Source organism: Gossypium hirsutum, chromosome A12, assembly GCF_007990345.1.
Source record: "Gossypium hirsutum isolate 1008001.06 chromosome A12, Gossypium_hirsutum_v2.1, whole genome shotgun sequence".
NCBI classification, from domain to species: Eukaryota; Viridiplantae; Streptophyta; class Magnoliopsida; order Malvales; family Malvaceae; genus Gossypium; species Gossypium hirsutum.
Genome location: NC_053435.1, coordinates 108,786,810 through 108,797,349, shown reverse-complemented (window position 1 = coordinate 108,797,349; position 10,540 = coordinate 108,786,810). Strand labels below are relative to the sequence as shown.

General features: G+C 33.4%; 1 long non-coding RNA gene across 1 annotated transcript; it reads right to left on the bottom strand.

Moving 5' to 3' along the window:
- Nucleotides 1-9,367: 9,367 nt before the first annotated feature.
- On the bottom strand, nucleotides 9,368-10,338 carry LOC107931018 (uncharacterized). Its single transcript, XR_001693100.2, has 3 exons — nucleotides 9,724-10,338; nucleotides 9,511-9,603; nucleotides 9,368-9,407 (listed from the first exon to the last, which is right to left on the bottom strand). It is a non-coding gene; the product is annotated as an uncharacterized lncRNA (long non-coding RNA).
- Between the last annotated feature and the right edge of the window lie 202 nt (nucleotides 10,339-10,540).

Here is a 10,540-nt window from a genome sequence, read left to right as displayed (position 1 = left end):
AATTTTCCAATTTTACCCTTAATTCCCCTTATTTTCTTGGTGATTTCATGCTCTTGCCGTCCAGCCCAAATAGAACTTGGGTCTATTTGCCTTTTAAACCCTCTTTCTTTTATCATTTAAGCTATTTAATCATTTCCCACAATTTTGCATTTGATACAATTTAGTCCTTTTTGTTCAATTAGCTATCAGTACTTTAAAATTTCTTGACGAAACTTTAATACTAACTTATTAACACTCCATAAATATCTATAAAAATATTTATGGCTCTATTTAAAATTCCCGAGGTCTCGATACCTCGTTTTCAATTTTAATTATTTTAATATATATTTTTAGTACATTTTACTATTTCAAAATTTTTCCTAACTTCATATTTAACTTATACTCACTAAATTAATAATATTTCCTACTCATTTTTCAGATTTAGTGATCTCGAATCACTGTTCCGACACCACTGAAAATTAGGCTGTTACAAAGACCATAGCTAAGCTATGGCAATGTGACAAAGTGTTCAAGTGAAAAGTGTGAAAGTGCAAATCCATAGTTGAACTATGGCAAAGTGATAAAGTGTGCCAAACATGGCAAAGTGTAATAAAGTGTGCCAAACATGAAAAAGTGATAAAATGTGCCAAATATGGCAAAGTGAAATGTGACAACGAGTGAACAACGTACTCAAATCCGTAAGACATTCTCTAATTTGAAAAGTGTTGGTAAGTGATAGTTGAAGCTAAATGCTGGAATACGATTGGATATTTGATATTTGAAATTGAGCTCAATGAAATGAATTCATCATGTGAAATTGTGGTTGACAGGTGAACTTAATAATTGTGTATACTGTGTAACGACCCGAATTTTACCGTTACAGAAAAAGTGTATTTTCGGGTCTCCGTTTCTGAAAAATGGATTCGTAAATATTTATTAAAAATATTTATGAAGTTAATCGAGTGGTTAATTAGAGTTTAATTAAGTGAATTAGCTTAAATTAAGGATAATTGGATAAAAGGATTAAATTGAATGAATTGTGAAAGTTTAATTATAGAATAAAGAAAATTGAAAGGACTAAATAAGTAAATAAGCCAAAAAGAGCGCCAAGTGTATGGAAAAAATAAATACAAGTGTAATAAATATAATACACACATTTGTAATACATGTATGCATTTACTTATTATTTAAGTAAATATTAATGTATTTATTATTAAATTAATATTATATGATAAATAAATAAAAGTAAGACAAATGTGTGCTAATGATTGGGTACAAGTGTATTAATAAAAATACATACACTAATATTTTTATGTGAAAAATAAATAAAAAGTTGACAAATGTATGGTATGTATAGTAACAAGTGTAATATTAGTATATGTACATTTGAAAAATACATGTATATTTACTTATTATATAAGTATATTATTAAGTTATTATTATTGTTATTATATATATATATATAAAACAAAGTAAAAGAAAAAGAAAAAGGAATAGAAAGAAATAAAGAAGAAACGAAACAGGGGAGAAAGAAGGAGAAAAAGAAAGGAAAGAAAGGAAAAAGGGGAAATAGGGATTTTGAAGCTTGGGCTTGAGAATGGAAATGCTAAGGTAAGAATTATAATGTTTTATAATTTATTGAATTTGATTATTAATTGTTGTATCATGATTGATATGTGACCAGTAATTAAAGTATGAAATACTTGAATGTGTGATTATTGGAAAATGAATTAAAAGGTATGTTGTATTAAAATTGAAATATGTATATTGTATTGAAATTGAATTGCATGTGAATTGATATGGAAAAGTGTATTGAAATGAAACTGAAAATTTGAAAGTTTACTAAAATCCCTATTAACAGTATCGGACTAGTCGAATATAATTGGCATGCCACAGGATTGGAAGTGTTCAGGGATATTTCGACTGTGTGTCGATGAGACACTATATGTGTCGACTACTGTGACTGTTCCGGATTCGTTCCGAAGAGGTACTCTGTACTTGACTGTTACTGTTACTGTTTCGGATTTGTTCCGATGAGGTACTTTGTGTACTGCTACTGCTACTGTTACTGTTACTGTTATCGTTACGGTGTATTTCGGCTTTGGCCGATGAAACACTGTATACCATCCTCGGTGTGTGTGGGTTGGATCCGTGTATCCGTCTAGATCCGAGTCATGTTAATAGGGGTAATTAAAAGTATTAAAGGTTGACTGCTACGGAATAATTGACTGTTCTTGAATAAATGACTGTTACTGCATAACTGATTGTTACAGAGTGAAGGAATGTTATTACATAAAATCGATAAATTAATTGATACTATAAATGTTTATTGATACTGAATCGAGGACTGAAGTATGAGTAAAACATACGAATGGAAAGTATTAATGTTTAGATGATTTATGATTTCATTTGAAAAGCTAATCGAGTTAATAAATGATAAAGATTAAGTGAATTATGAAGAGTTTATTTATGAATTGAATGATTAAATAATTATGATCATTATATGATTTTATGAATATATTATATTTTAAGTATTGGTTTATAGAAATACCACTTAGTTCATACTCAGCGTACAGTTTGTTTCCGTGCGCAGGTTAAGGTAAAGTCAGATCGTTGAATCAGCATCCCAGGCCGATCCTGAACTCAATAAGGTAAAGTATGTTAATTGATGATAATGACATGTACCTAGGATATCTTAAGTGTCTTATTTTAGATTGTGATTGTAATAACGAAGTAAGTAAATTGGTAATTGATAATGATACATAATAAGTGTTTAAAGTTAAGTATTAGATAATATATAAAATGCGTTTGGATTGGTTTAACATTGGTATTTGTATTGGTTGTAGATTGAAATTTTCGGGATTGGTAAATTTTTAAAATACAAGGTTCATTTTGAGTTCACATAGTTTGTCACACGGGCGTGTGTCTTGGTTGCCACGACCGTGTCTTAAAGTCAGTTTAGTACACGGGCAAGCTGTAACGGCCTAATTTTCAGTGGTGTCGGAAATGGTGATTTGAGATCACTAAATCCGACAAATAAGATTGAACAAGATAGTAATTTAATATTTATGAGTCAAGTAAGAATTTAGAAGAATTTGTGAAATGGTGAAATTAGTGAATTAAAAGAATTTATTAGGTCAAATGGGTCAAAAACGAGGTATCGAGACCTCGAATTTGAAAATCAAGCTATAAATATTTTTATAAATATTTATGAAGTTTCATTTAGCTAGTATTAAAGTTTGGTTGAGAAATTTTAATCATTACGTAGTCAATTAAATAAAAAGAACTAAATTGTAATAAAAATAAATTTTGCTAAAAGGATTAAATAGCTAAGTGTTAAAAGAAGGAAGATTTAAAGGGAAATTAAGCCTAAAAGTGAATAGGCTGGACGGCAAAGGCAAGAAAATCAGCATAAAAATAAGAGAAATAAGGGCAAAATTGGAAATTTTACAACTTTAACATATAAAATAAGAACAAAATTGAAGAATCTAGAGATCTCTTCATATTATATGATGAGGGCTCAAGAGTTTAATTCATTAGTTTTTGATTATATGGATAATTTTGAAAGTTGCCATGAACAAGTGCTGAAATTTTATGATGATTTATCATGGAATTGAGGTTTTAATTTTATTATATGATGATTTTATGAAGAGATTTTTTTTAGAAATAAATATTTAGGACCTAATTGTGAAAGTTGTGAAATTAGGGTTTTGTGATGAAACTTTGAATGTCAAAAGCTGCGAGATAGTTTATAATGTTTAAATAAAGTGTTATTTGAGAAGGAAAAGTTCAATTGTTGAATAAATTGAGCAGGGACTAAATTGTAAAAATTGAAAAGTTTAGGGTAATTGTGTAATTTCAAAAATTTAAGGGCATAAATTGTGAAATAGAATAGAATTGAAATGGATGCTAATGAAGGAATGATTTTATAATTATAGATCAAGAAAACGAACTGAATCGTGGAAAGGAAAAAATCTAGAATAGTCCCTGAATTTCTACGACTTTTGCAAATTAGCCCAGGTAAGTTCATATGGCAAAGTTCAATGTTTTGTTATGAAAATCTTATGATTGTTAAAGTATTTTATTGTTGATGAATACTATTAATTTGCATTAACTAATAAATAATGTGTAACTAAAAGTACAAATTAGTAGGAACAATGGATTTGAGTGCTTCTATTTTGTGACCCTAATGAATTGATGAAAAATATGTGATAAGTGCGCCCGTTTAAGACGATAGCTGGGCTATGGCATCATTGCAATGTGATAATGTGACTCCGTATAAGACCATAGCTGGGCTATGGCATCGGTATAATGTGATAATGTGATTCTGTATAAGACCATGTCTGGGATATGGCTTCGGTATGATATGTGAATCGTGTAAGACCATGGCAAGGCTATGGCTTCGGTGTGTGATGTGTAACAATGTGAAAGTCCATAGTTTACTATGGCAATGTGATAATGGAGCACTCAATTCCCTTATTGTTCCCTAATTTGACAATGAAGTAAATGAGAAATGGGCCTAAGGGAGTTAAATTGTGAGTAGCCATATGGAAATTATTCAAATGAGTTATTAATGAAATTGTGATTTGGAGGATGAAATAGTTAAACTAATAGATATATGATTGTGTACAATATTTGATAAGATTTGTGTTTTTATGCCTATGAGCTTACTAAGCTTCAATAAGCTTACTTGTGTGTGTTTGATAATTTCTTTTGTAGATTGAATTAAAGAGAAGTTGGTAGATCGGATCAACACAACAAGGGACACTATTCAGATCAATTCCGGTAGTTTTTGTTTTATGTTTAAAGATTTATATGGCATGTATAGAGTTTGAATGAATTGAAGAAAAGATGTTATAAACTAGTTAACAATATTTGTACTAAAATAGTTTTTGGTAAGTAGCAGTAGTTTGACTTTGAAAATTCACCATAAATTGTGGAAATTGAGTTAAGGCCTGAGAAAAAAATGAGATTAAAGCCTAATGAGTCTAGTTTCATATAGAGGAAACGGTGCATGCAATTGGATTTTATGTTATGAGATATTTAAATTGTTGTGAGACAGAGTCTGAATGACTTCGAGTTCCCTTGTTCTAATTTGTAAAAACCATTAAAAATTTCAAAAAAATAATTATGAGTCATACTATATATGTATGGATTCCTCATTGGGTCTATTTCTAAGAGAAACAAACGGCATGGTTATTTGAATTCTGTACAGGGAGAAATTTGGTTCGTAGTGCACAGGGGTCAAAGTAGCCAAACCCTGAAATAGGGGAGAATTTAACTAATAAACTGTACTAATTGGACCAACCAAAAATTATATAAAAATGTTTTTAAGTATATATATGAGTCTAAATTCAAGTAAAATTTACGGATTTTAATTTCGAGTTTTATAACTCAAGATATGATTTTTTTAGCAACTATGACGCAGTTGGACAGCTTGTCTGAAAAGTATGATATAAATTATCTGAATTTGATTAAGTGCTCAAATAAGTTTAGTAGTGCCTTGTGCTCGACTCCGGCGACGGTCTCGGGTAAGGGGCGTTACACAGGCCACACGGACGTGTGTCATGGCCGTGTTTAAAAATCAGTGTCGCACACGGGTTTAGGACACGGGCGTGTGGTACTGTTTAAAAGAATAAATTTTTAAATTTCACGAAAAATTTACTAAGCTCTCGATCGAGCCCCGATTTATTTTAATTGTGTATAATAAGTACTGTAGGCCCATTAAATCTATGTTTAGATGTATAGAATTTCGTTTATTCTTGTTTTAAGTGCAAATGTACTGTAATGACTGGTAATACTCTGTAGTCCTGTTCCGATAACGGGACGGGGTTAAGGGTGTTACATATTGTATAAGTGTATGAATGTTTGGTAAGATTTATGTTTTATGCTTATGAACTTACTAAGCTTCTATAAGCTTATTTGAGTGTATTCAATGCCTCTTGTAGATTGACATGAAAATATACGAAGAATCGGATCAACACTGAGTATCACACTATCCAAATTATCTCCGGTAGCTTTTGTAAATTTCCTTTTTAATTTATATGGCATGTATATGGTTTGATGATTATATAAATGCTAAGACTTGTTTAATGGATATGTATTAAAGTAAAGAGTGATGAATAATTATAATAGAAGTATGATTTGGTATCAAATTGGTTGAAATGGATTGTTTGGTTTGGATTGGTCTCGGTTTTAAAATTGCAAGGAAGGTTGGATATTTATAAAAGGGTTATATTGAACTTATAAAAAAAACTTTGGGATTTTACGAAAATTTCCTTTGGTTTCGATTTAATTTCGGTTTAGTCCTGAAGTATGTTTTGGGCTTTGGAGGCCCATCTAAAAGACGTCATGACATGTTTTGGTAAATGAATAGTATTTAACTCGTAATAATAGAAAATTAATTTGGCAAACTCTGGTAATGCCCCGTACCCTATTTCGGCGACGAATACGGGTAAAGGGTGTTACATTTAGTGGTATCAGAGCCCGGTTTAGTCGGTTCTCGGAACATGTGTGATGTGTAAAGTGTTTAGAAATACATGCCATATAAATCTGTGATAGTATGATGTGTATGATCCGATCTAATCTTTGTTACTTTTATAGATACTCTCCGATTATAAAGATGTCAGATAGACCTGAACGTACTGAACAGGAAGAAGCTAACAGTAGAGCGCAGACTTCTGAACAATGAACAAGTAGTGATGTTCCAATTTCCTTGATGTGAGAACGAGAATTTAAAAATATGATTTATGGGGTTATGAACCAGTGGTATAGAGAGACGATACAAAAAAGAAGTCAGGCTCAACCACCACTCCCCTAACCGTACCACCTGTGACACCCCCGGTTAGGCCATTACAAGGCCATCACCAAATTTTTTTTTTAAATACTCATATTTTTGCATACTAGTATGATACGATTTAAAAAAAAATACCCTGTTGCCGACTATTGGAAGGTCAGAACAAAAAAAAATCAATTTTTTAAAGCCTGATACAATTATCAGGCAATCATGGGGTCAAAATACGAGGTGGTGCCAGCCATTAGAAGGCCAAAACCCCATTTTACTGTTCATTTTAGGTCATTTTTGTGATTGTTTTTGAACTTGGGTTATTTTTGTGTTGTTTTTGAACTTGGGTTATTTTTGTAAATATTAAAATTTTTGGGTCAGTTTGGTAAAATAGACGTCATTTGATGATATACTACAAAACACTCTCATTTTGATGCCTCTCTCAAAAAAAAAATTTCTTATCCATTTACACTATCAGAACCCAAACCACCAACTATATATATATATAAGTTTTGGTGCTGGCCATTAGAAGGCCAGCACAAAAAAAAAATTGAATTTATTTTTTGTAATGATGCCGTCCATTAGAAGGCCAGCACAAAAAAATTTTGACTTTTTTCGTACTGGTGTTGGCCATTAGAAGTCCAAAATTAAATTTTCTTTTTTTAAATACTCGTATTGGTGCCGGCCATTACAATGTCAGCACCAAAAAATTTTGAATTTTTTTTCGTACTAGTGCCGGCTATTACAAGGCCTGCACCAAATTTTTTTTTTAAATACTCGTCCTAGTGCCGGCCATTAGAAGGCCAAAAAAAATACTCATAATGGTGTCTGTAACACTCCAAACCCGGCCCAGACGTTACGACCGAATCCGGCGTGTCACATTGAAGTGTTTTTCGAAAACCATGTTTTCATTGAAACCCTTCTTGTTGTTTAGAAACTTTCATCGTTTAAACTTGAATAAAACCTTAGCCTTATTTTTTTCCAAAACGTGATTCATTGTAATAATCAAAACATTGTTAACAACCTTGTAAAATCTTATGGGAAACTTTGAAAACTTGTAAACCTTTGTAGTGGCAGAATCATGTTATTTTAAAAAAACAGTTAAGTATCAAACCTTCTTTGTCACGGCTTAAAGTGAATGGATACTACGCACCAGGTAGGATTCAAGAAAAGAGGAGGTGAGTCAATTAGACTGCTTAAGTACCTAGCTCTTCCATGATCCAATCCTAGACATGCACACATCCATTGCCACACTTTAAGCCTATTACTTGTCCACGAACAACAAATTAAGTTTAAGTCTATTTAAAATATTTATTTCCTTTGAAAACATTTACGTTGCGGAAGCTTTGCTCGGAAATCGTGATATTTTGAAAATAAGTAATTTTACAAAAAGCGCTTTAGAGCTAACCAATTTAATAACCCAAAATATTAAAAATAATAAAAAAGAGCGGCCTTATTACAACTTAAACCAGAATAAAAATTATCAAAATAATAAATGCGAAACTTATTTTAAAGAAAACATAAACTTAATCTTCGTGGCCACTCTGAATCCCGCCCAGCTCCAAGTCCATCGATCTAAGGCTCACCTGCAAAGATGGGAAAAAGGGGGTGAGTTTGGAAAACTCAGTGTGTAAAGTATCCCAACCAGAGCCCAAATCAGTTCAAGCTTTACTGGGCCTAAACCCTATTCAGAATTTAGTGTTAACTGGGCCTTAGCCCATATCAATATTAATCTGGGCCATAGCCCCTTACAGTAACAGAGTATACTGGGCCTAGCCCATATCAGTATCAATCTGGGCCATAGCCCCTTACAGTAATAGAGTATACTGGGCCTAGCCCATATCAGTATCAATCTGGGCCATAGCCCTATACAAGTCGAGATATATTGGGCCTTGCCCATATCAACACAGTTGGGCCCATTTCAATACAATTGGCCTATAACAGAACAGTCTCATATGATTAATGCATGATAACCCCATCCAACCCTGCACTTGCCTCCGTCCATCCCTACACTTCCTGTGGGGAATAAATCACCCACGCCATCCCTACACTTACAGTGTTAGCACCGATTGCGGCACTAACTATAATCCGCAGCAAAGCTGCTTATATCAGAATATGTGGCACAGCCACCAGAACGGGTTCTTCCTCCATAACAAAACCCAACCCCATGCAACAGATATACATGTCATGGCATACAACAAACATAATCAGAATATCATGCATTTCAATCAAAATTAACCCTAGGGGTATAACGGTCATTTTGCACCTAGGGGTAAAACGGTAATTTCCATACTTAAGGGTAGTTTAATAAAATTTACTATTCTAGAGTTTACATACATATTCTAACCATTAACACATTAACAGAAGCACTTACTGAGCGTTTTTACCAAATCGGGCCTGTTGGCCCATTAACCCGTTTTCAGCCCATTAAGCCCAAATATATCGAAGTGCACGGAATTACGCACTCTGCAATCATACTACTTGCAATTATCAAAATTAACAACCAAACCACCTCACAAGCGCTCGCACGCTCGCAAGTTCATAAATGCCGGCTTTTCGACTTTTGCGAATCTAGTCTATGAGTGGGTGTCGTTTACACACCTGATTTAGAACGATATGTTGGCGAGATCCACACACGAACTGCCTACAATTGTATTACTACCACGTCAATCTAAATATCGAAAACAAACTACTTATTTAACCTCTTACCATACTCCAACACAGCCTTAGATCCCAGAGTTATTTACCTTTTTGCCGAAATATGGGTTAAATCCAAAGATCCAACCGAAACAGTCTTCAAGCCCTTTTTTTTGCTGTACGCCCCATTGTCCACGCTAATGCTTATACAATGAAAAAGAAAAAGGCACCAACACCCTTAGTCCAAACGTTAGCCACCCTTAAAGGGTTTCGACTTTTATCTTAAACCATGAATAACTAACGAAAGTGATTCGAATACTTACCAATCGTTGCTCTATCCAAGAGAGTGTTCTTATCTATGATTCTAATCCCGATCTACCGTAGTCCGAAGAGACAGGTTCAAGTAGCCAATGATTCAGCTTCCTACACCCCAGATATGAAGGTTTTCGGCTTTTGAAAGAAAAAGGAAAAGGATAGAAATTCGGCTATAGCAAGATTCGGCTTTTGAGAAATAATGAAGAAAGGAAAATAAGGGAAAAGATAAAAAGAAAGGAGTATGGTTTCAACCAAAAGAGTAATCGGCAACCAATATTTGAGAAGAAAAAGTTGTAGTAGAAAGAATTTGGCTTCAAGGAAAGAAAATAGAAAAGGAGAGAATTGTTCAACTTTTGGAAAAATAGAAAAGAATAAGAGAAAAAGAAATGAGATTAGATTAGAAAAAAAAAAGGTCCTTTTCCAATTTTAATTCCTTCATTATCTCCTTAATTCAAGGCTAAATTCTAAGTCTGAATTTAATTCAAGCTCATCCACTGCTGAGCAGCAGTCCACCGCTCAACCGACTCAATCCAACGCTAGGAGAGTTCCAGTCAAACTCTGACTCTTCCCCACGTGAGCAGCAAAATTTCAAACCTTGCGCGCGCGAACTGCAGCTCGAACCCCAGACCTCCGTCCGCCTTGAGCCTTATGCCCAAGCTGCTGGCCACTGCACCACGCTCTCTTTTACAAGTATATGGTTACATTTAATTATAAACCTTATCCCCTGAAGCTTTGGTCCGCTTAAAAATAAAAGAGCGCCCTCCACGCGACTTGAACCCGCGACCTTCTAACCACACACTCACGTTGCTTGCCACTGCACCAAAG